Below are 24,257 nucleotides of genomic sequence, written 5' to 3' on the forward strand. Positions count from 1 at the left end.
TACCCTAACATAATAAATAATACAGTTTAAAGTACAACATTAGTTCTGATTCATTATTTTTATTAGACTTCAAATAAACATGTCATGTTGGAGTTGAAGTAACGTTGACATAAATATACTGTGGAATGATGTAAAACCACAAAAATAGTGGGCGGGGAAAGAGACAACACATGGTCATTCAGGTCTGGAAGAGAATGAAAATTCTCCACTAGTTCTGCTTGGTTTCCTGCTGGAAGATTATTCTTTTCACAAACAGCTGTCTGCATGTCAATGAGTGGCCTGCTCTTCATCTAGGAACTAATGTACTGACATCAAACAGGAGAAAAAACTCAGTTCTGGGGCTTCTGTTTCCCCCCCCAGTCTATTTGCAGTAGCTCTTCCCTCCTGTGGCAGGCCACTCTCACTCCTACCCGGCTGGGGTCTTTTATTTCTCCTATGGAGTCTTCTATCATTTCACCAAAAACAGTTCAAAATAAAGTCTTCTCTAGTCCATGCATTCACCCTCTTATTAGGGCTCCTCCCAGCCTTTCCTGCTTCTAGTCTGTCCCAACCAAGATCCAGGAGTCTCTGATCTCCCTGAGCATCTCCCTCCTCTACAGCTTCCTGCTGGCCTTATAGGGAAATCACCTTTTCCCTGCTCAGGTGTGCCTGCTTACTAACAGGCGGCAGTCCATCTAGCCTGTAAAGGAGCAAGCCCCCATTACACTGCCTATTCTTTTTTTCTTGAGCAATTTTGTGTATCACAAGGCACTGGTAATCAGAAAAGATTCCAACAGTACATAACTGACTTCCAGAAGTTTCACTGGATGCCATCAATGACAATTTGATTAATAGACTGATAAAAAGTACCAAGACTTTTTAAAATGTTTTTGAATATGCAGCAAAACATAATGGTACAAATGTGTCCAGTCTTTTTATTACACTCTGTTTGACTCCAGTCCTACAAATACTTATGAATATGCTTTACTCTGGTTGGAGAAATATTGTGGGCAGGGCTATGTTTGTAAAATTAGCAGCAGCACTCGCTAGGTGCTTTCCAAACACTTCAGAAGAACCATCTCTGCTCCAAGAACCTCACAATCGAAGTACAGAGGTCAGAGGAAGAGGAATAACAATAGGCAGGCAATTTTGATACAAATCAACAAGACTCACTATAGAGACCATACAATAGAAGTGGGTTTCTAAGAGGGAATTAAATGTGGATTGGGTATGGGCCTTGCAAATAAATGCAAGGAGGGTGTACCAAGCAGAGGTGGCCATATGGAAGAAGGCATGGAGGTCAGTGTGAGAGAATTTGATTAACAGGTAGAGTAGGTTGGGAGCATTTATGGAGCAGAGGGGACATGAAGTTTGACACAGGAGGATAAATAGGGAGGGGCAGGTTATGAAGCTTAAATTTGATACCCTATCAGAGGGGAAGCCAATGGAGGGATTCAAAGTTCTGCTACACAAATAGCTGGAATCACTGTAAAACACCTTGTATACTCATTCCCATCAGTCATTTTTTTGAAAAAGTGACATTCCCAGCTGGTATAAGTCAGTATCACGCCACAGACTTCAATGAAACTGTGATTTATACAAGTATCTGTCTCGCTGTTTACAAATCCTAAATGTTTCACACATGTGAGCACAAAACAACTAGCTATTTGAGAATTCATTACAGAACTTCACTAGTCATTCATTATCCTCATGTTCAAGAAGATTCAGCCAAAGAAGTGAAACAATATTATACTAGTTAGGTGACTAGTTGTACAGTATGTAAAATGAATGCCGTCTTATCAAATTCAGCACTTGATGAACAATGCATTGGTTGAAAATTATTTGTCCAACCTATTCAGCAAATGCGTATGAACTATGAACAAGTTCTCAGCCATCAGGATTGGTTTGGGAATTATTCATCACAAAATGGGCTCAGCTTGTGAACTTATACCTTGTGCAGAGGCTTAGGACAAAGCTTAGGCATCACTTACATCCCATTAAAATTCTCAGAATACATGCATAGACCTTGTTTTGGGCCTCTGCACGAGGATGATTTTCACCCTTGTTGGCCAACTCTTTAAGGGAAGGCCCACTGGCTGGGCTTCCATAAGTAACAGAGGAGAGGGAGAAAACAGCAGTACAAAAAATGTTATATTCAAGCTAGAATATATTGCACAAAACACAGGGGTGGGAGGGGATAAAAGAAATGCAAAGAAGAAAGAATTGGAGAGTGTCTCTTCAAGAATCCACAGCGAAAAGCCAGTGTAAGAGAAATACAATAAATCCCATAATAATTACACTGTAGACTTGATATTAAGTTTGCCTGAAGGATGCCACCTGGTTAGCGTTTTACTGGCACAGCTGGTTATTTCCATTTTCCATGAGAGACTGGGGAAGCTGAGTAGCGCTCTGGATTGATGACTTGGTTTTATTTAAAGTCTTCAATAAATAAAAATAAAGGCAAACTATGTGAATAATAAATCTGATACTGGTTTTGTGGATGCTTTTGCATTTTCCCAGAAAAGCCCCTGAACCTCAGCCAAAGTGAATATAGCCAGACTATCGATGGAAGGAGTCCATACAAGGAGGTGGGGGGGGTGATTCTAGCAGTTGCTGTTTAAGTACAGTATTAACTGTTCGGATCCACTCCATCCACCTAAGAAAGATACATTATAACAGGGGCAAAAGAGTAAACTGTCTTCTCTGTTACAACTGGAATCAATCCCGTGTAACCACGTTGACCCTGTGGAGTCACACAGGCTTTATGTACCTGAGGCCATGGCTACACTGACACTTTACAGCACTGCAACTTTCGCGCTCAGGGGTGTGAAAAAACACACCCCTGAGCGCTGCAAGATACAGCGCTGCAAAGCCTCAGTGTAATCAGTGCCGCAGTGCTGGGAGCGTGGCTCCCAGCGCTGCAAGCTACACCCGTAAGGGATGTGGTTTATGTGCAGCGCTGGGAGAGCTCTCTCCCAGCACTGGCGCTCCGACTACACTCACACTTCAAAGCGCTGCCGCGGCAGCACTTTGAAATTTCAAATGTAGCCATACCCAGTATCTGGGAAAATCTCACTTAAACCAGCCAAACTCTCAACTCTGTTGCCTTCAAGCAAGTTCCTCCTCACTAGAGTAAATGAGCTCAGAATCACTCTTAGGGACAGGGTTTGAAAGTATATACAGGCCTAAAGGTGCAGATAGGCGCCTGGTGGGATTTTCAAAAGCTCAAGCCTAACTCCTATTGCTAGCTAAATCTTTAAAAATCCGGCCTCAATTCTGGAAGCTGTTCCAAACATACAGGCTGTTGAACACAAACAAAGCTGCATAGATTCAAATGCAGAGGTATACCCAGTAGAAGCAGTTTGTAGGACTGAAATCTTGGTTTTGGAAACATGGCAACAGAGGTAACAAACTGATGAATGTTTTGCTCCATGACTCTTGCATGATTATTGTTTGCTGTATCATTTTAGGTGATTTTGTATCCCCTCAAGTGCTCCTTTTCTGGAAAAATTAAACAGCTGTTTTGAAATTCCAAACGTCTCCCAAAATAGAACTTTAATTTCAAAGCCACCTTACTCATCCAATGGGACCCAGATTGTTCAGGAACAGCTTAATTTTCTTTGAGGAAAGAAGTGTGAGGAGATTTTTGTATTTAAAACAAAAATTAATCAAATATGGTGATTTTTTTTCCAGCCTCAAGAGCTCAGGTTTGAGTGTGTGGTGAAATGAAATAAAAATAAGTAGTTTTGCCTTTTGTTGCCCAGTTTTTCAGACATCTCCAGTGGCAATGCTTGTTGCCAAGATAGCCTGAGAGAGAAATGAATTACAGAATGAAACTCTGTGTGTGTGTGTGTGTATGTGTGTGTGTTTAAAATAAATAAATTATTCACTCTTTTTGAATGTCTGGAGACACTTACACACTGCTCTCCAAACTAACACAGATCAAGCTGATAGGTAGGTAATATTGATAATATTAAAAATGTATGTTGCATTTATAAACTGCCTTTCACACCTGAGGCATCCCAGAGCATTCTGTAAATTAGGAGCCACATCCCGGGCCCTGCTTTATCTGCTTTATGACACTCCTGCAGAGTAAAGCTGCCCTAAACCTGTCTTAACCAGTACCTTGAAGATTCCCTAGTGGATTCTCGGGTGACTTAGAGCAGATGCACTGACTCCTGCCCTGCCCCCTCTGTGCTCATAGGGTAGAGGGAGTGGATGGGGCAAAGACTTGTCTGCATTTGGTCTCAATGTGACTTAAAGTCACTTCCAACATGCTTGTCACATGGCCTCAGGGGAGGATCTGGGCCTTTGGTTTTGTTAACTTCAACAACTAATGACATTTTGGTTAAAGGACATCTTTGCTAAAGCTTCAACATCACTGCACCTTCAACTAAGATCAAAGAGCTCACAATAAACATCTTCAGGGACACCCAGCATGTCCTCTAGGACAGTGGTCTCCAAAGTGGGGTGCACACACCCCAGGGGGGCACAAGAGGATCCTTGGGGGTGCACCGCAGGAGGAGCGCTTTTTTTTTTTTTTGCTTCATCAGTTCGGGTGGGAGTCCGAGCGGCTTTTTTTTTGGTTTGTCAGTTCGGGCAGGAGTTTTGTTCCAGAAAGTGGAGGAATTAACTAGGGGGACAGCCATTTTAGACTGGATTCTGATTAACAGGGAGGAATTGGTAGCAAATCTGAAGGTGGAAGGCAGTTTGAGTGACAGTGATCATGAAATGAGGATTTCATGATTTCTAAGGAAAGGAAGGAGTGGGAGCAGCATGATAAGGACAAGGAACTTTAAAAAAGCAGACTTTAATAAACTCAGAGAACTGATAGATAAGGTCCCATGGGAAGCAAATCTAAGGAAAAAAGTAATTCAAGAGAGCTGGCAGTTTCTCAAGGAGACAATATTAAAGGCACAACTGCAAACTATCCCCAGGCGAAGGCAAGATTGGAAGAATCGTTAGAGGCCAATATGAGCTCTTTGATTACTTAAAAATCAAAAAGGAATCCTACAAAATTTCTATGGATGAATACAAAAAAACAGCACAAACATGTAGGGACAAAATCAGAAAGGCTAAGGCAAAAAATGAGTTACACCTAGCAAGTGACATAAAAGGCAATAACAAGAGGTTCTTTAAATACGTTAGGAGCAAGAGCAAGAGGAAAGAAAGTGTAGATCTGTTACCCTGAAAAATGGGTTTTGGGATGCTGCTATAATCTTATGATTGCCCACTTAGGGTACATCCAGACTACCCGCTGTATCGGCGGGTTAAAATCGATTGCTCGGGGATCGATATATCGTGTCTAATCTAGACAGGATATATCGATCCCCGAGCGCGCTTATATCGATTCCGGAACTCCATCAACCCCAACAGAGTTCCGGAATCGACACGGAGAGCCGCGAACATCGATCCCGCGCCGTCTGGACGGGTGAGTAATCCGATCTTAGATATTCGACTTCAGCTACGTTATTCACGTAGCTGAAGTTGCATATCTAAGATCGATTTCCCCCCCCAGTCTGGACCAGCCCTAAGTGTGTTCTTCCTGAGGTAAACGTTTCCAGGGTCGTTAAGGAAACAATAAAGGACACAGATATATATATAACTCTTTCCCAAAACAAAATACCTTTTTATTGCTGTAACTAATAATCGCTAATACAGTGTGTCCTGAAATCCTAAACAAAACACAAAATCCCAGAGACAGAATCCCTTATTGCTAGTTAAAGAGCATTCAAACGACAATAGCATATAGTTCAAATGATTTTAAGCAAAGTGATTTGTTACAAGTGGCCAGTTAGTAACAAATCGCTGACGGCAGATCTTAAAGAACTGTTTGAGATGCTGAACTTTTGTGAAAATTGAAAGGAAAGTGAATGGTTCAAGTAGAGGTGAGGCCACAATGCAAAAATTGAATCTCAGATCCAGATTTCAACTGCCGTCCCTTTTCCACCAATGTTTGGGGATAGTCCTGTCTAGAGTTCTGAGCGTGGCCCATCTCATTTAAAACCTCCATGTTTCTCCCCACAGGCCCATTTACTATTAAAGTTGTTTTGCCATGAGAGTCACACCAAGATGGGACTGAATTTTTCATTGTAATGCACTGGTTTTACTATGAGTACAATGGCAGGAACAGTTCATTTAAGACACCCTCATGGTAAAATAGTGTCAGCAAGGTAAGTAGGGGGAGCTGTATCTTTTTTATAACTCTTTTTTCTGAGCTCTTCTTGTAAATTTAGTTAAATGTCAGGATGTTCCCACTGGTAAACTTGGCAGCACTAAACGTACCATCCTGCTGAATGTAGCTGGTTTGTTAGACACAGTGTGCCTAACATTGTCATTTTGGATATGAAAATACTTTTTCCCACTGTGTTCTGCAACGGCACAAAATTCCTCCTTCTGTCACTTGTAGCTATATGCTTGGATCTGCTTCCCCCAGCACTGTGGGTTCCCAAAACACCAGCTGAGGACTACTGAGTAAGGGATCAGATGTGCATGGTTCCAGAGAAGAAAGCTATTTGACTAAATCTCTGGACTAAGAGATCGTCCTGAACCAGACCCAGCTCTGCTCTGATTGCCCCATCAGAGTCTCTGGAATTTTCTGTCATTTAGATGTTGACCATGTTTGTGCACTTTAGCATAGTGCTCTTTGAAACTGTACGGCAAATCAGGGCGACCACTCCAGGCCTCATGCTTTGGCGGACCCCACGGGCTGGCGTGATTGGCCAAAGCAGTCAGTCCCAGAAGTGATGGGTTGGTCCCAGAAGTGACAAACGGCCCTGGAAATAGGGAACCTTTAGTGCATGCCAAATAGGGTCTACATGGACCAATTAATGTACAAGACATTAGTGCACTTTTAGAAATCACACCTATCTAGAGTGCATGTAGACAAGCCCTACGTTTTCTAGCCTTTACCATTGTGAGTGTAGCCTTACAAATGAGAAATGATGCAGTGTTGCCTTCTTGAAACAATAACTCTGGGACATGCAGTCTCCTGCCCCTTCATCTCAGTGGGGTACTAACTCCGGAGACTACTGAGAACTCCCATATTAGAAGAAAGATCCCATTTTGGGACTGTAGGTAGAGTTGGGGAGTGTGGGGAGACTCTGTTCGGTGGTTGGAGTTCGGGCAAACTACCACCTTCTCCCCCCACACCTCTGAAGTGTGACGTAGCTTGAATCCTGGTAAACATGTGTGTTGCGACAATAATCCAAATCTTTGCTGCTCAAGAACCAGAGGTATGTACCCAAGGGTGCTGTAATTGCACAGCCAGCTGAGTGGGAGTATGGAACATCCAACAGCAAACAAACCACAGACTGATGTTGCTGGGTAGTAGTGATGTGTGTGGTCAAGATATGAGTAAGCCTGTGTGTGACTGAGCTATGGAACTGGAGGGGAAACATTTGTGCCAGCAGGATTGAGTGTGTGCTCATAGTTGGAATTACCTGAGCTCATTTTTCACTAGGGTATTAATAAACAAGCGGCATTTCTGAAGCAGAAGACAAGTAGCGGCATAGAGAAGAAGTGGCACGTTGGAGACATTCTAGCTGTCTCACGCCTCCCTCCTGTCATCCTACTCTACCCCGCAGCCGGTGATAATTTTCACCCTTTTGGCACTTCGTTGTTTATTTCAGTAAAATGGAATTTATGATGATCTTGGAATTTTCAAAAATGTGTCATTCCAAAGTTATAACTCAGTGAATTGGACAATTAAATGAAATGCTGGAAAATAGTTGCTCCTAAAATCTCTCTGTGTGTGTTTACATCTCAGTCTGGTGTCTTTTATTCCTTTAAAATGAGAATAAGTCAAGGATCTCTTATAAAGGATCCTTTGTACAGAGCTCTCGGTACGTAGGGGAAAGCAAGCACCTGTTGTTATGTATAAATTCTCCAATGTGTTGTCTGTTTACTGGCGGGTTAGGATGGCCTTGTGTCTAAAGCAAGCTCTGGGAGCAAGTAAATGTGGATTCTAGTTTTGGATCTACCACTGTGTTGCTGTGGGGCTTTTCTTCCAACCATAGAGAAAACAGCACAGCAAAACAGCTGCTGTGCAGTAGAGACAGACTGAGGGAATGGTTTGGATCCAGATACCAACTAGGTTTGAGGCCAAATCATGGAACTGATTTGAGATTTATGGTGCTGAAATCTCACAGGCTCCTAAGATCTTGCTCAAAATAGGGCAGTCCTCAAAGATTTCCAACATTAGGCGGAATCTTTGCAGAGTGGTTGCTTTTTATGAAGTTCCACCCATATCTAAAACAGGCATCTTCTAACTCCAAGCCAAAGCAAGCTGGTCTACACTGCACTTTCGTCGTTAAAACTTTTGTCGCTCAGGGATGTGAAAAAAACGACAAAAGTTTTAATGACAAAAAGCGCCAGTGTGGACAGCGTTTTGTCAGCGGGAGACGTGTTCTTGGCAACAAATCTACCCCTCCTCATTGGGGATGGTTTTATTTTGTCACTGGGAGAGCTCTCTCCCGGCGACAAAGAGCGGCTACACTGAACACTTTACAAAGGCGTGGCTGCAGCAGCACATCTCCACCACTGTACGGTGTGCAGCGTAGACATAACCTAACAGGGCTAGTTCAGATCCATGTATTCAGAAAAGACCCCTCTCACCCTGAAATTCAGAAGTTCCGGTTTTGACCTGTCTGCATATTGCTATAAGACCTTGTCTATGCCTAGAAAAGGTGGCGCTATACCAGCAAACTGCCTTAGTGGAGGCCCAGCTCATACTGGCAAGAGTTCTTTGTCAGTATACCTTAAACCAGTTCCCTGACTGCAAGAGGCTCTACTGCAACAAGGACTTTTTTGCCTGTATAACCATGTCTACACTCATAGGTGCCAACTTCTACTGGAACCAGAGGGAAGGGCTACCCAGAGGGGGAGGCAAGAGGAGCAATTTACCCCAGGCCCCGGGCCCCGCAGGGCCCCCCATGAGAGTTTTTCGGGGCCCCTGGAGCAGTACATTTCACTTGCTCTGGCGGCCCCAGAAAACTCTTGTGGGGCCTGGGCCCCTAGAGCTTCCTCCACTCCTGTTCTTCGCTGGCGGGGGGTCTTTCAGCCCCGGAGCAGAAGGACCGCCCGCTGGCGAATTACTGCCGAAGCGAGACCCGCCACCGAAGTGCAGCCAGGTCTTCAGCGGTAATTTGGCGGCGAGGGGCCCTTCCATTATGGGACCCGCCGCCGAAGTGCCCCGGAGACCCACAGCAGGGACCCCCTACCACTGAATTACCGCTGAAGACCTGGCTGCACTTCAACAGTGGGTCCCGCTTCGGCGGTAATTTGGTGGCGAGAGCGGGGCCTGTCACAGGTCTTTGGGGCACTTCGGCGGTGAGTCCCAGAACGGAAGGGTCCCCCACTGCCAAATTACCACCGAAGCGGGGGCCCCCCGCCGCCGAAGACCCCAGGCCCCCAGATTCCTCTGGGCGGCCCTGGGTTCTCAATTCCCCCCTGCCCCTGGCTCCACCCCGACTCCACCCATGCCCGCCCTCTCCCGTCCCCATTCCAACCCCTTCCCCAAAATCCCCGTCCCAACTCCACCCACTCCCTCCCCCTATTCAAACCCCTTCCCCAAATCCCCACCCTGGCCCTGTCTCTTTCCCGCCTCCTCGCCTGAGCGCACCACATTCCTGCTCGTCCCTCCTCCCTTCTGGAGCTTGCTACAGCTGTTTGGCGGTGGCAAGCACTGGGAGGTAGGTGGAGGAGTGGGGACGTGGTGTGCTTAGGGAAGGAGGCAGAGGAGGAGGTGAGGCAGGGTGGGGTGGGGAGCTTGGCTGCTGGTGGGTGCAGAGCACCAACTAATTTTTCCCCGTGGGTGCTCCAGACATAGGAATCGGTGCCTATGTCTACTCTAGGGATTTTGCCAGCATGACTATGTGGGTTAGGGATTAAATTTTTCAGACTCCAAACCGACACAGCTGTGCCAGCACACCCTTTACATGTACACCAGGCTAAGTCTAAGCCTTATTTTGTATCCATGCTTGATAAAAACAGTGTTACAGTATTGTTGAAAGTTATCACATTCCCCTACGTCTCCACTAAAGACAGACAGAGCCTCTGTTGAACACAGGGCTAAAGGGCTCTCGGCATCTCACTGGACTGGGCTCTTAATTCTTTGCTTCCTGTTTTAAAATATATTTATAATTAATTCTTTGCCTCCTTAGTTAACAAAGTTACTTCTGTAATGTTCTGTTCAAAGCTTCGACACACTTCCTCACTCCCAAAGGCGGATTGCAGCTCCAGCACTGTTCAATACCGCAGTGGGTTTGATGTTACCAGCAGAATGTAGGAGTCATGTGAAGTTGCAGACAGTGACTGTGGAGCAGAGAGTTTTTTGTGGATATGCAGATAAACGGGACTGTGGAGAGGGGTACATAAATAGCTAGCAGTGAGTGTTACAAAGGTTGTAGAGTGACCAGCCCTCCTACCCTGTTTGTTTTGTGGTGTTCTACATCCCAACCTGAAGCTATAAGGGTGTGAGGATTTGAGTTCAAATTTCCTAGTTTGGGGTGATTTGAACAATTCTGCTGTTTTAACAGAGATTTTTTAAGAAACATTTAATTCCTAGTGATTTGGGCTGATTCTATTAGTCATGCATGAGGAATCAGGGCACAGTCTAGAGTAGAAAGCATTCAACTCAGAGGCATCCCATATACAGACACACACACACAACTATGCATCTAGTCTGCACAGACACAGAATCAAAAACTCTGTAGAGTTATGGCTGAAATGTCATCCTTTGCTCAGCTGGCTACACTTAAATGTTCAATGGCCCTTCAAATGGTAGGGAAATGTGCATGCAGTACCCCATGTGCCACAATAATTATGTGCAGCAAGGAGGAAGAAGGGACAGTGTGACATTGCATATCTTGGGGGAGCGTACTGTAACCCCCATATTCCTCATTTTCATATAATCGTGATCTTATGTATAAAGCATGCCTTGTAAGGTATCAGGAGAAAGGTTATGATCTGCTGAAAGTCATTTCTCTGTCCATGTATGTGTAACATTAATGCATATGAAGTTATGAGAATTGTGTTGTATGGCTGTCACTAAAACATCCCATAAGTTGGGGAATCAGCCAGATATTAGCTCCCCAGAGGCAACAACAAGGAAAGTAAGCAACACCTGGGTGGGGTGTCAAGCCATTGTCCAGCAAGGGAACTACAATGCAATGACTCACCTGCATAAGGCCTCACCAGGGGAACTGCTCAACCTTGCTTGGAGAGATTCAGCAATGCCCCCTTGGCATGCCTGGACTTGTGCTCCCCAAGAATGTGGACTGAGGGTATAAAACAGACAAAATAGACACATACTGGGCCCTTCTCCTGCTCCCACCTTTGCTGCAAGCAACCAAGACACTGAGAAGAAGACAAGACTCCAACAGAGGAGACTGGCCCAGGTTTAAGGAACAAATCTGTATATTAAGGACTGCAATATCTAGTGTGTGTGGGTGCTTAATCTAGTTGCCGCCCAGTCTAATAGGGTTGAGAGTTTAGACTGTGTGCTTATATTTTATTTTATTTTGGTAACCACTCTGACTTTTTGCCTATCACTTAATATCACTTAAAATTTATCTTTGTAGTTAATAAATTAGTTTATTTATTCTGCCTGAAGCAGTGTGTTTGGTTTGAAGCATGTCAGACACTCCCCTTGGGATAACAAGCCTGGTACATATCAATTTCTTTGTTAAATTGACAAAGTCATATAAGCTTGCAGTGTCTAGGGTGATTAGAGAGGAAATCTGAAAAATCGGGACGGAAGTGGGGAGTCATAGGAGCCTATATAAGAAAAAGACCCCAAAATCAGGACTATCCCTATAAAATCAGAACATATGGTCACCCTAGCGGTGTCCAATGGACATGAATGGATACTGGAAGTTGGAGGTTCCTAGGGTTGTGTCTGGGACTGAAGATATTGGCTAGTGTCATTTGGTTGCACGTAGCTGAGAGCAGCTGATATGCCAGACGCTGTGTGTGAACAGCCCAGGAGTAGGGGTTCTCACAGCAGAGCAGGGTAAGGCTGGCTCCCAGAGTCAAGGATTGGAGTGACCTAGCAGATCACCGGTACAGATGATACCAGGGGAACATCACAAAAGCTTAAATGTTGCATCACCCTTCAAATGGTAGGGAAATGTGCATGCTGTACACCATGTGCCACAATATTTATGTAGGTACAGCAACAGGACACAAGGATAACATTTCCAGCAAGGGGGAAGAAGGGACAGGTCACAGTAATGGGCACATGGGCCCTGAAAATTAGTTAAAGGTCATCAGAGGAAGTCAGCATCTTCAAATGCATGTCAAAGTTGGATGCCGTGCAGGCTATTGGTTAGAGTAGAGGACTGTGTATATGGAGCCTTGTATTCTATCCTCAGCTCTGCCACTGACTAACCATGGGATCTAGGGGAAGTCACTCTCACTACTCAATGCCTCAGCTTCCATGTCTGTAAAATGCTAAAATTTACCCCAACTTTTTCACAGGCAATTAATTGATGAAAATTTATGAACTGCTTTCTGATAATCCCATGGAAGATGCTATTCAAGTACAAAGAATTCATTATTGATTATATTAATTATATGATCCCTGCAAATCTGCCTCTTCTTCCTTTCTTCTGCTATTTCTGGTTTAACTGGATGCACTGGTAATCACACAAGAAGCCTATTCTTGTGAACCTCCCAACCAATTTTTGCAAATTCCAGAAGTTCAGATTAGTTCAGAAAAGCTTGAAATAAGTCTCCAAACTTCGGGTTGCTTATGTAAATAACCACTTGAAGGCTAAACCTTAACTAAATCTGAATTTTGCTTAATCTTGTATTTTTATAGGGAACCAAACAAACCCCTCCCAGATCTGAACATCACTGAATTTGGGGGTGTTGGAAAGCCAGATACAGCTCTGGATCAGAATTCTGGGTGGCCCAGCCTCTGCTCTTTAATTGCGATTGTACGTGTTATCGAGCTGGTTACATAGTAATCATGGAGATTTTAGCATATCCAGTTACAGCAGTGATGGAATCCAGGTAGGGTAGGCAGAAGCACAGTGCGGTCATATTTGTTGGTATTCATGCCACCACTGGGATTTAATGAAAATGCTCACAAACTGAAAAAGTTTCATGAATTTTAGCATGAATGATTATTCATGCCAGGTGATATTTCTTATTTGCTGTTCACTTCTGTCCTCTTGAGAAGGTTTGTCATCCAATCAGAGCAGAAACAATACCATCTGACTGCAATGACCATCAAACACACCTATGAATAACCAGTACTGAATAGTTGAAGCAAAGAGTTGGAGAACACCCCATAAGTTGGAAAATCACTCATCCTAACTGTTCGGTAAATATTTGCTATGAACAGATCAGCAACCTATTTCCTGGGTGCTCAGGCCTGGCTTACATTTGTTCTTTGCTACAGCCATAGCACTGTAATTATCCATAGTGTTCATGGATCTTTTTCCTATTGTCATTTAGTGTGAGCATTATTGGTAAGAGATTAAGTGTTTGTGACATCCAGCTGAATTTGTCCAACAGATGACAACCTGCAAGAAAATAGGGAACTGGATGTCTTAGTGGATTTTTAATGGTCTACAGAGACCTTTGGTCACTGGTTCAGTTTAACTTGTATCAGTAATGTATGAAACTTGCACTTATATAATAGCTTACTGTGGTGGCTTACTAGGAATGAGACAGTGGCCTCAGTCCTGTTGCCTCTGTCTGTACATCACACAAGCTCCCCCACAATTGGTTCTTGTTGACAGTCTCAACAGAGATGCCAAGGAATGAATGAAGATGGGAACTGAACTCCTCGCTCTCAACCCTGGAAGTAGTTCCTCAAGTAATGATTGAAGCACATTGGTTGAACTAAGGTGCAGGGCAAGCTTGACAAGCCACTGCCCTATTGTACCTTTTCCTTGGGGAGAGGACTTCACGCCCCAGGGCACTCGATCCAGGACCTTTCACAAGCACTAAATGTGGGGTTCATTTCTCTAAGATGGATATTGCCATGCATGGTCTCAGATCAAATATTTATCTAAGAAGGCACCAAATCTGTGAATGGTTCAGGGTATATTTGAGTATAAAATAAAAACATGGCCCCAGTTTAAAGGGACAGCTAAGTGGCACAGTGTGTCCTCAAGATTTAGCGTGTAGCTTTTAAACATGTTTCTATTTCTGTATAAAACATGAGAGGAGTTTAGTCACAATGGAAAACCAAAGCACAGTAACTCCTCACTTAAAGTTGTCCCACTTAATGTTGTTTCATTGTTACATTGCTGATCAATTAGGGAACATGCTCATTTAAAATTGTGCAATGCTCCACTCTTACTTTGTTTGGCTGCCTGCTTTCTCCACAGCTGGCAGCCTCCCTATGCCCCCCTCTCCCCGACAGAGCCTCCCGCCCCCCGGCAGACCCCACAGATCAGTGGCTTCCCTCTCCTCCCCCCGCCTCCTGCCTGCGGCAATCAGCTGGCTAGCGGCATTTAGGAGGCAGGAGGGAGGGGGAGGAGGAAGGACTCAGCACTCAGGCTTTCCCTCCCTCCCCTGCCTCCTGAACACCACAAACCAGCTGATTGCCCTGGGCAGGAGGCGGGGGCGGGGGGGGGAAGCCTGCACACCAAGTCCTCGCTTCCCCCACCTCCTAAAGGCTGCAAGCCAGCTGATTGACCCGGGCAGGAGGGAAGTGGAGGAGTGAGGACTCATCGCACCTCTCCCTTCCCTCCCCTGTCCCCTGCCCAAGGCAATCAGCTGCTTGCAGCGTCCAGAAGGGAAGGGAGGGAGGAGTGAGGACACAGAGTGCGAAGTAAAGGGGGTGTAGGTGGGGGGGAGAAGAGGCAAGTCAAGGGTGGGGGTTTGGGGGAAGGAGTGGAGTGGATGGGCTGAGGGTTGAGCCTCCTGCCCCCCGCAAAGACAGTTCCTGTGCTTGCAAGAACAGCAAGAGAAGCAGCCGGACAATCCATCCTTTTCCACTCTCTGACTCCACCACCTCAACCAAGCTTCATATTCAGCAGTGACGATTGTAGTATTAAATTGTTTCTTTAAAATTGCTTAAAACTTATACCTGTATTAAATTACTTGTTTAAAATTGTTTAAAATGTATATAATGCCTTTTGTCTGGCAAATTTTTTTTTCCCCATTATATACATTAATTCTTATGGGGAAATTGGATTTGCTTAACATCGTTTCGCTTAAAGTCGCATTTTTCAGGAACATAACTACAACGTTAAGCGAGGAGTTATTGTACTGTTTGTTTACACTTATTTACAATCCCACATAGAGCAGGAGAGAGGGCCCTGATGTCCTGGCTAATTTCCACCTATGTACACTCCCCTGTAGGTTCACTTGGATAAATTGTTTTCCTTTTCCTTTTCTACACTGTTGGTAGATAGTGACGTTGCTGTTAAACAGGTACTGTGGTTCCCTTTTGTTCCCCCCAATACATTGCTGCATTTCAGTGGTGAAGGAAGTCAATCATACACATATGAAGCCAGGTCAGAACTGGTGTAAATTGATGTAACTCCTCAGCAGAGCAACATCTGCTGAGGAGCTGGTCCATGAGGTCTTGTATGTAATTTTTTTTGCTAATTACAGGTGCTATATAAATGTTTGTTAATTCACTTTAATTATTTTATTATAATAGATATTTAAGGCCAGACTTCCAAACAACTGGAAATCTAAATGGCCATTTACATGCACATTCACAGGAACTGCATATACACAGGAGATTCAAAACTGCATATACAACTATTGCATGTAGTCTTTTAGTAATTCCCTAACTGTTAAAAAATCTGGCCTTTTAGGGACCTTCTGAGCTCATGCAAAACTCCCGTTACCTTCAATAAGTTAGACAGGGCCTATGCTGTGTGTTGTTTTGTTTTGAACTGTTAAAAAATGTGTAATGTTTTTTTTTTTAAATCTCTCCAAAGCCTAGCAAGGGAATTAAAAACATGGGAGACTGCCCAGTAATTACTCAGCATTGGGAGATGATACGTGCACCACTAAGCCGCATGCCACAGTGAGGACAGTCATTCACCATTGAGAATTGCAGCATCCAGTGTTCTACTTACCATATCAAGAGATCCTACCCCTTAGTCTGCTTTGGCTCATAGGTTTCATTGCTATGTGTCTGGGATAGCTGGATGACCTGTGGCGAGCAGGTGATGTTTATCATCTGATTCCGCAGTCTATCATGCGTGCATTCATGTAGTTATCTGTGTCACATACATGTACAGGATAGATTAGATTAGAGGTCAGGTCACGACCCAGGTAGTTTAGCCATACAAGGTGAAGATATTAGGGGCTGGGAATAACACTCTTCCTACATATATGTGTCTTCCCTGAACTTTGGGTCCAGGTACATAAGGGTAAGTGGGCACTGCTTTTTGATTCATGTTTCCTTCCCAGATCTCCTCCAGACGTCGTTCTAACTTGCCACTGGATGTCAGACTGACCACAGGCCAGTTCCATGATCTGATGGAGAGTGTATAAAGGTAACATAAAAGCCACCTATACCTTCCTTTGGATCCTGCAGATCCTCTGGGCCCAAGGATCAGGGTCCAGGACTGGATGTGATCTGGATCAGATCCCTGTAGTCGGACTGGGATTCTGCAGGTCCTACACGACCCACTGCCATAATAGATGGAGCTGGTAAAATTTACTGTATTGTGGACAGGATTGGGTGGTACAAAACAAAACCACTATGGTAATTTGTGGAAAAATACTTTATTTTTGTAATACTTAAATTTAAGTGAGAGAAAGAGACTTGGTGTCTATTATAACAGGAGCTAAAGTATTTTTTTAACATACTTTAAGCAAGATTTGTTTTATTCTTTTAGTGGTAAAATTGTGGCTGAATTCCATTTATAGATTTAATATATTCATTTACCTTTTTTTCTTTTTTGTAGCATTAGGGAATCTGTCTCTCTTGCAGGATTTAAGGTTTTTTTCAGGTAGGAGAGGAATAAAAATGCAAGAAACAGTGTGGGAGCAGGTGTGAGTTATTATTGTGGGATGGGAGGGGAGCAGGATTTAAAAAATAGTCCCCTGCAGGGCTCTAATCTGGATCTCATTTTACCTGAACTCCAAAGTTCATGGGGTCTCAGATAAATGATCCTGGTTTGTCCTGTTTCTGAAAATACTGTTTTCTCTGTTTTGTTGTTTTTTTTTAAATCCATGTGGCAAACAATTTCAGATCTTCCTCTCCTACCTCAGGCTACTGAAAAGAATTGAAATGAACATGATGTTTTGCATTTAAAAGGACAACAGCCATAACCCCAATTCTAACCTCCACTTTCTCTTCCTTATTTAGTAGCTGTTTGCAAAGTCAGTGTAACTCTTTATGTGTGTGTGTGTGAGAGGGGGGTTAATGCTCTTCAAAACAAAAAGTTTATGGGTATAAAACAAAAATTCATTGTCAGATGCCTCTCACTAACAACCTTCCTCTCTCTCTCTCTCTCTCTCTCTCTCTCTCTCTCTCTCTCTCACACACACACACACACACACACACACACACACACTGCTTTTATATCCACTTCCATGAGTGACAAAGCACAGGTTCCCTACCAATGTGACAGAGGAGGTAAACAACAAGAGCATGTTGTATTTACCATGCCGTTTCATTCCATCCGGTATCTTACCAAAGGCTCAGTACTGACTCTAGTAGCTTTCATGCAACAAATCAAAAATTGCTTTGTACATAACAGTTAATAAAACCAGATAGTGCAATAATTCGCTACTGGATTTTTATTAACGCTCATTTAAATCATACAAGCCTCCCTAAGACTTTTTCCCTTTAAGCCCAGCAGGAATTTACCCACTAAAAGCTAAAAGAGAGGCCTACATTCTAAACTCTGGGCTCAGTATGGCCCCTTGATTTAAAAAAAGGAGACTTCTTTAGTCACATGCCAAAAGTCAATGGTCCACATTCTCTGCAGTGTCCAAGCTGTGCTTAGAATTGGACAGGAGGATGAGGAGGGCAAAAATATCTTGACACCACTTGTGTGGATTACTGATACTGGCTCTAGCCAGGAGCCAGTTCACTAATTGGTGCAACTCAGAGCAGCCTCAAGGCTACTCTGAATTGTGCCTTGCTATCCCTAAGTGGCTTTCTGGCACATGGGGATCACAGCAGCATTCTGGTCATGGCCCATTTGCCCTGGACATGCCATCTATGCTGTGAGCCAGGAGAGGGGTGTTATTGAACTGCTACACAACCAGATTTCTCTATGTAGGTGCATTCCTCAGGATGCTCCTTTGCAGCCCATTTGCATCATCAGAGCAGCACAAAGGGGTCGTAGTGTTTGTGAAACTCTGGGCTAATGTCTGTAAAGCGATTTGGAGATGTAATGTGTCTGTGCACAGTTTTTGCACAGACCTCAGGACAGAACATGTCCACAGAGCCAAAGCTTAATCCTACCTCCTTCGCTGGAACTACTAATCAAAGACAGGGTAGTAAATCAATGGGAGTAAGGTAACAGATTCAGGCCTGCAATGAGTGAAAAGGTAGCTGACCAAGATCTGACTCTAGCTGTACATATAAAAAAAACAAGTTTGAAATCAATATGTTATCTATCCAGTTGCCATGGCAGAGGTTTGAGCAGAATAGATGAAAGTCCTAGTGGGTGCATTTTGCACCAGCTGGAGTTTGTTCATAGCCCTATTAGGGAAGCCAGCCAATAAAGAATTACAGTAATCTAATCTGGCTGTGATTAAAGCGTGAATAACCATTTCAGTGTCTCACTGGAAAATTACCACAATTTGCCGATGCTCCTTAAATGGTAGCAAGAGAAAATTTGATAATGTAATCAAATTGCTTCTCAGAAGACAGAGCAGGGGTCACCTAGGACCACCAGACTCTTAAACAATAAAGAGGAAACAGTCTTTTTTTAATCAGAAGAAACAATGGATTACTGGGTGACTGGACAATAAAATGGCAGATGAAATTTAATGTTGATAAATGCCAGGTAATGCATATTGGAAAACATAATCCCAACTGTACATATAAAATGATGAGGTCTAAATTAGCTGTTGCCACTCAAGAAAGAGATCTTGGAGTCATTGTGGATAGTTCTCTGAAAACATCCATTCAATGTGCAGCGGCAGTCAAAAAAGCTAATAGAATGTTGGGAATCATTACAAAAGGGGTAGATAATAAGACAGAAAATATCATATTGCCTCTCTATAAATCCCTCGTACGCCCACATCTTGAATACTGCATGCAGAGGCGGTCTCCCCATCTCAAAAAAGATATAGTTTGGAATTGGAAAAGGTATCGAAAAGAGCAGCAAAAATGATTAGGGATCTGGATTGGGATTTTTCAGCTTGGAAAAGAGACAACTAGAGGGGGATATGATAGAAGTCTATAAAATCATGACGTGTGGAGAAAGTAAATAAGGAAGTATTATTTACTCCTTCTCAGAACACAAGAACTAGGGGTCACCAAATGAAAGTAATAGTCAGCAGATTTAAAACAAACAAAAGGAAGTATTTCTCCACACAATGCACAGTCAACCTATGGAATTCTTTGCCAGAAGATGTTGTGAAGGCCAAGTCTATAACAAGGTTCAAAAAAAGAACTAGATAAGTTCATGGAGGATAGATCCCTCACTGGCTATTAGCCAGAATGGACAGGGAGGGTGTCCCTAGCTCTGTTTGCCAGAAGCTGGTAATGGATCACTTGATGATTACCTGTTCTGTTCATTCCCTCTGGGTCACCAAGCATTGGTCACTCTTGGAAGACAGGATACTGGGCTAGATGGACCTTTGGTCTGAGCCAGTATTGCCATTCCTATGTTCTTATGTAAAAAGAACCCAAGGATAGGCCCAACTCTGTGATGAGCTCCCTTCGTTCCTATTGGTGTCAATGATTATCAAGGACATTCAGTGTCTCGCAGGATCTGCCCTGTCCTGCACTGCCCAGGATCAGTTCCAATATTCTTATAGCATTTGCTTGGGAGCGAACATGTCAGGTAAGATTGCAAAACAATTTCCATTCTAAGCACCTGTTTCCATGCCTTCATGTTTCCCAGATAATCACTTCTTAGGGTCACTTTGGAGCAAAAACCCTTCCACCATTTTGGAGTGTGGACGACTGAAGAAAAAGAACTCTTTTCATGGTTTAGAAATGAATTGTCACATTTTCACAGAGACAAGGTGAGTGAGGTAATATTTTTTATTGGGCCAACGTTGGTTGGTGAGAGAAAGAAGCTTTCGAGCTATCCAGAGTTCTTCTTCTTCTATGTAAGCTTGAAAGCCCCTCTCTGTCACCAGCAGAAATTGGTCCAATAAAAGATATTACCTCACCCACCTTGTCCCTCTAATATGCAGAGATCAACAAGGCTCCAAGAGCACCACATTTTTACACACAGATCATGTGTGGCAAAAGGGTTAGTTTCACTCTCAAAGTGTACGGGAGACTTTCAAATGTCAAATTTCAACATATGAAAATCTGGGAAATACGGTATTCATAATGTGGACAGTTTTCACTCTGAAATGGGCTAGCTGTCACTGGAAAAGGGCTGGTTTTCAAGCAAACAATTAATAAAATTATTCCCATCCACCCCCGACCTTCCCACGGAATGGATCTGTTTTTGAATTTCTAATTAAATAGAATAAAATTCCAACCTTTTTTTTGCAAATGTCTCACATCAGCCTCCCTATGTGAACAGCATAACGCATGGTGCTGGGGCAGGGGTGGGCAAGGCACTTATATTAGCATTTCTCTTGAGTTAAAATTCAGTATCTTCTTAAAATAAATAACAGACTCAACTAATCTGAGCATCTAAGTATCCCTTTTCTGTTCCAGCATCATCTCTTCATATGCTTTCTTACTGGACTGCAGCATCCTATGTGTCTCCTTGCCTCCACCATCACTTTCTTCCTTCCTGTTTTGAACATTGGCTTGGCATATACTCAGCATAACCCTTCCAGGACATCTCATTCCAGACCAAGATTTAGACAGATCCTGTGTGATGACAACAGGCAGGACAAGCCATGTTTTATTTAGTCTGGAAGCTGGTGAGAGTCAAGGAGAACTCCAGAAGCCGGAATGTGTCAAACAGCCTGACTAAAGGACTGCCTTTATGTTACCTACGGCCAAGTCCTGTCTCTTCTTCTAGTGTACATGGAAATGCATAATTTAAATGTAAATGGCCTGATTCTCATTCACACTAAGGCCACTTTATGCTGCTCTAGTTGTTTAAAGTGGCAACACTTTAAGGCCCCTCTACACTGCCCTGGTAGCGCAAAGTGACATTAGGGTAAATGAGGCACAGACCCCAAATGCAGTAAGATATAAAGCAAGTGAAACTAAGGAAACCACTTAAAAATGCCTTTTCCAACCAACAGTCTATTCTAGTCCCTGTAAGAAATCACTGAGAAAGCTTTTCATTTTGTTTTTGGAACTTTCCACCAACTCACGACAGGCAACTCTGATGAATAGTTATTCTGAAAGGTACCCAAAGCAGGGCTCTCTGTTAGGAGGGAGAGGGCTGACATGTTTGGCTAGGTTAAGGGTTGGTCAGTGCTGCTACTGCTTTCAGCTTCTTTGTTCTGCTCCTAGACAGACTCACCTGCGCTTAAGAAACTAGAAACAGGGACTCAAGCCACCATGTGAAACCTCTCTGTTTTCTCTCACTAAATCCTGACAGGGAGTTATCATCTGGGATTAAACCTTCCATTTAAGGAACCGAACCATTACTGATCTTGACATTTAGTGCAACATGACGCCTGCATTTACTATATGACCTTGCTTATTTTTATGACTAGCGTTGGAGGGTAAGGTACAACCACACTACATAGGAGTTACACATGACTATCAAGTGAGATAATAAGAGCCAGATCCATAACTAATGTAAATCATTGACTTCAGTGAGCACACACCTGTGTCCAACATTGTCCCATGACTTTTTGGTGTTTGTTGTATCCCCACTTGCCCGTCACGTCTATCATTTAGATAGTAAGTTCCTCAGGACAGGGACCTGAAGTTTATGAGCCCGATTCTTCTTTCATTTACACGGGTTTAAATCAGGACTAACTCCGCAGTTCTCAGCTGAAGTCAATGGAGTTATATCAGTGTAAAGCCAGTATAAGTTGGAGGAGAATCAGTCCCTGTTTATGTTCTGCTCAGTGCATTGCACAAATGTGGGTGCTGTAAAATAATGAATAACAGCTTTCACTAACACAGTGCTTAATGAGCCAGCCTGACCTTGAGGGGTATTGGATTTTCAGACAAATTATTTTAAAACTTAGTTTAAGAAAATTGTCCCCTTCATTCCATAATACAATGGTTCCCAAACTTGTTCTGCCGCTTGTGCAGGGAAAGCCCCTGGCGGGCCGGGCTGGTTTGTTTATCTGCCATCTCCACTGGTTCAGCCAATCGCGGCTCCCAGAGGCTGCGGTTCTCTACTCCAGGCCAATGGAAGCTGTTGGAAGCGGCGTAGGCCGAGGGACATACTGGCTGCTGCTTCCAGCAGCTCCCATTGTCCTGGAGCAGCGAACCACGGCCACTGGGAGCTGCGATTGGCCAAACATGCTGATGCAGCAGGTAAACAAACCATCCCGGCCTACCGGGGGCTTTCCCTGCACAAGCGGTGGAACATGTTTGAGAACCACTGCCATAAAAGATTTGAGAACCTAAAGAATTTAAACATTTGTTACACAAAAGCCCTGCAGCAAACTGTTAACATTCTTTACGTAATAGTGTGCAGAGTAATCACGACTATTTAAATCAACCGTCTTAGACTGTTTAGGGCCTTGGAAAAGGGCAGTTCACTTGCATTGTCCTGGGAGAGAAGATGTACCATTAAAATCATTGGCCTGGCCTTATAGGGTATGTTTATGCTACAATTAAAAACCTGCGGCTGGCCCATGCCAGCTGACTCAGGATCACAGGACTCAGGCTAAGGGGCTGTTTATTTATCGTGTAGATGTTGGGGGTCAGGCTGCATCCTGGGCTCTAGGACCCTGCGAGGAGGGAGGGCCCCAGAGCTTGGGCTGTAACCCAAGCCCTAATGTCTACACCAAAATGAAACAGCCCCTTAGCCTGAGCCCTTTAGCCCAAGTCAGGTGGGCTGGCATGGGTCAGGTGCGGATTTTTAATTGCAGTGTAGACGTACGCATAGATACAGCTCTGGGCAAGTGCGGAGGTGAACTGTCGGTGGAAGAGAGAGAACACAAACACAAAAGTAACACAACATGCTAAAGCCTATAAATAGGAGGAAATCAAGAATAATACTGTGATAAAATCCATGCTGAAATAAAGACCAATGTAGCAGAGCCCATTTCCCCTCCCCTTTGCCCCACTCCTCTAAGATTTGCTTATTTCCCAGAGCCGCTGAGATCATCTGATTGCAGCCAGTTAAGCATCAAGTTAAGTACTTTGGGCCTTACACAAAGTATTTAAGAACCCTGTTCATTTTTCTCACTTGAAGTGTGTCTACACTGCAGCTGGGAGGTCTCATTCCTGGTACAGGTGGACAGATTCACAGTAGCTCAGCTCGAGGTAACACGCTAAAAACAGTAGTGAGGACTTTGTGGCATGGCCAGCGACTTGGGTCAGCCACCTGAGCTTGGACACAGGGGGTTGGGAGGACTTGGACTCAGGCGGCTAGCCTGGGCCACCACCAGCATGCAATGTCCACACTGTTATTTTTAGTCTGCTTGCTGAAGTTGAGATAGCACAAGTCTGTATTTCCACACTGGGAATCACATCTCCCAGCTGCACTGTAGACATACTCTCAAGGTCCTGCCATGGTATTTATTTAGTTATGTTAAACCATTCCCAACTCACCAACTTGTCAAGGAGAGAGCAAAGGGGGGCATGGTTTCGGGGGAGAAGGAAAATAAACTCTTTTGGAGTTGTAGAGTCATGAACAGTCTTTATGAGGGATCAGATGTTTTTGTGGTAATTCTGTGATGAGCTGGGGTTTATTTTGCCATCAGTGTAACTAAATGAGGCTGTTTCCAAAATATGTTTGATGTTTGCCAGCAGAAGGCTGGATGAAATTAGAACATAGAAACTAGAACCTTGAGTCCAAACCCTGTTTAATATTGGGTATTCTCCCGTTGCTGGCTCTGAACTGGCCCCTGTAGATTTGGTTCCATGCTGGATCCAAAACCAAAAGGAGTCTGTGGTTTGTATGCCGCCAGAGTTTCTCCATCGAGTTCCTTGATAGAGTGGACAGTACAAGATGTCCACTATTCCTGTTGGCAGAAACTTTGTGAGATCAATTGCTGCTGTGAAACAGCCACCTTGTTCATGCCCAGCCCTCAGAAGAAAACCTGATCTCATG

At 43.8% G+C, this 24,257-nt stretch overlaps 2 long non-coding RNA genes across 2 annotated transcripts in view; one reads left to right on the forward strand and one right to left on the reverse strand.

Annotated features, from left to right (window-relative positions):
* The window catches only part of LOC115655559, a 37,685-nt gene extending 21,351 nt beyond the window's left edge, over positions 1-16,334 (reverse strand). The window contains exons 1-2 of the long non-coding RNA XR_004001413.1: positions 16,035-16,334; positions 11,160-11,258 (exon numbers count right to left, since the gene is read on the reverse strand). This is a non-coding gene — a long non-coding RNA (uncharacterized LOC115655559). The remainder of the gene's footprint in view (positions 1-11,159; positions 11,259-16,034) is intronic.
* The window catches only part of LOC115655558, a 74,913-nt gene extending 52,599 nt beyond the window's left edge, over positions 1-22,314 (forward strand). The window contains exons 2-3 of the long non-coding RNA XR_004001412.1: positions 16,372-16,457; positions 20,771-22,314. This is a non-coding gene — a long non-coding RNA (uncharacterized LOC115655558). The remainder of the gene's footprint in view (positions 1-16,371; positions 16,458-20,770) is intronic.
* Positions 22,315-24,257: the final 1,943 nt, after the last annotated feature.

Source organism: Gopherus evgoodei, chromosome 7 (genome assembly GCF_007399415.2).
Source record: "Gopherus evgoodei ecotype Sinaloan lineage chromosome 7, rGopEvg1_v1.p, whole genome shotgun sequence".
NCBI classification, from domain to species: Eukaryota; Metazoa; Chordata; order Testudines; family Testudinidae; genus Gopherus; species Gopherus evgoodei.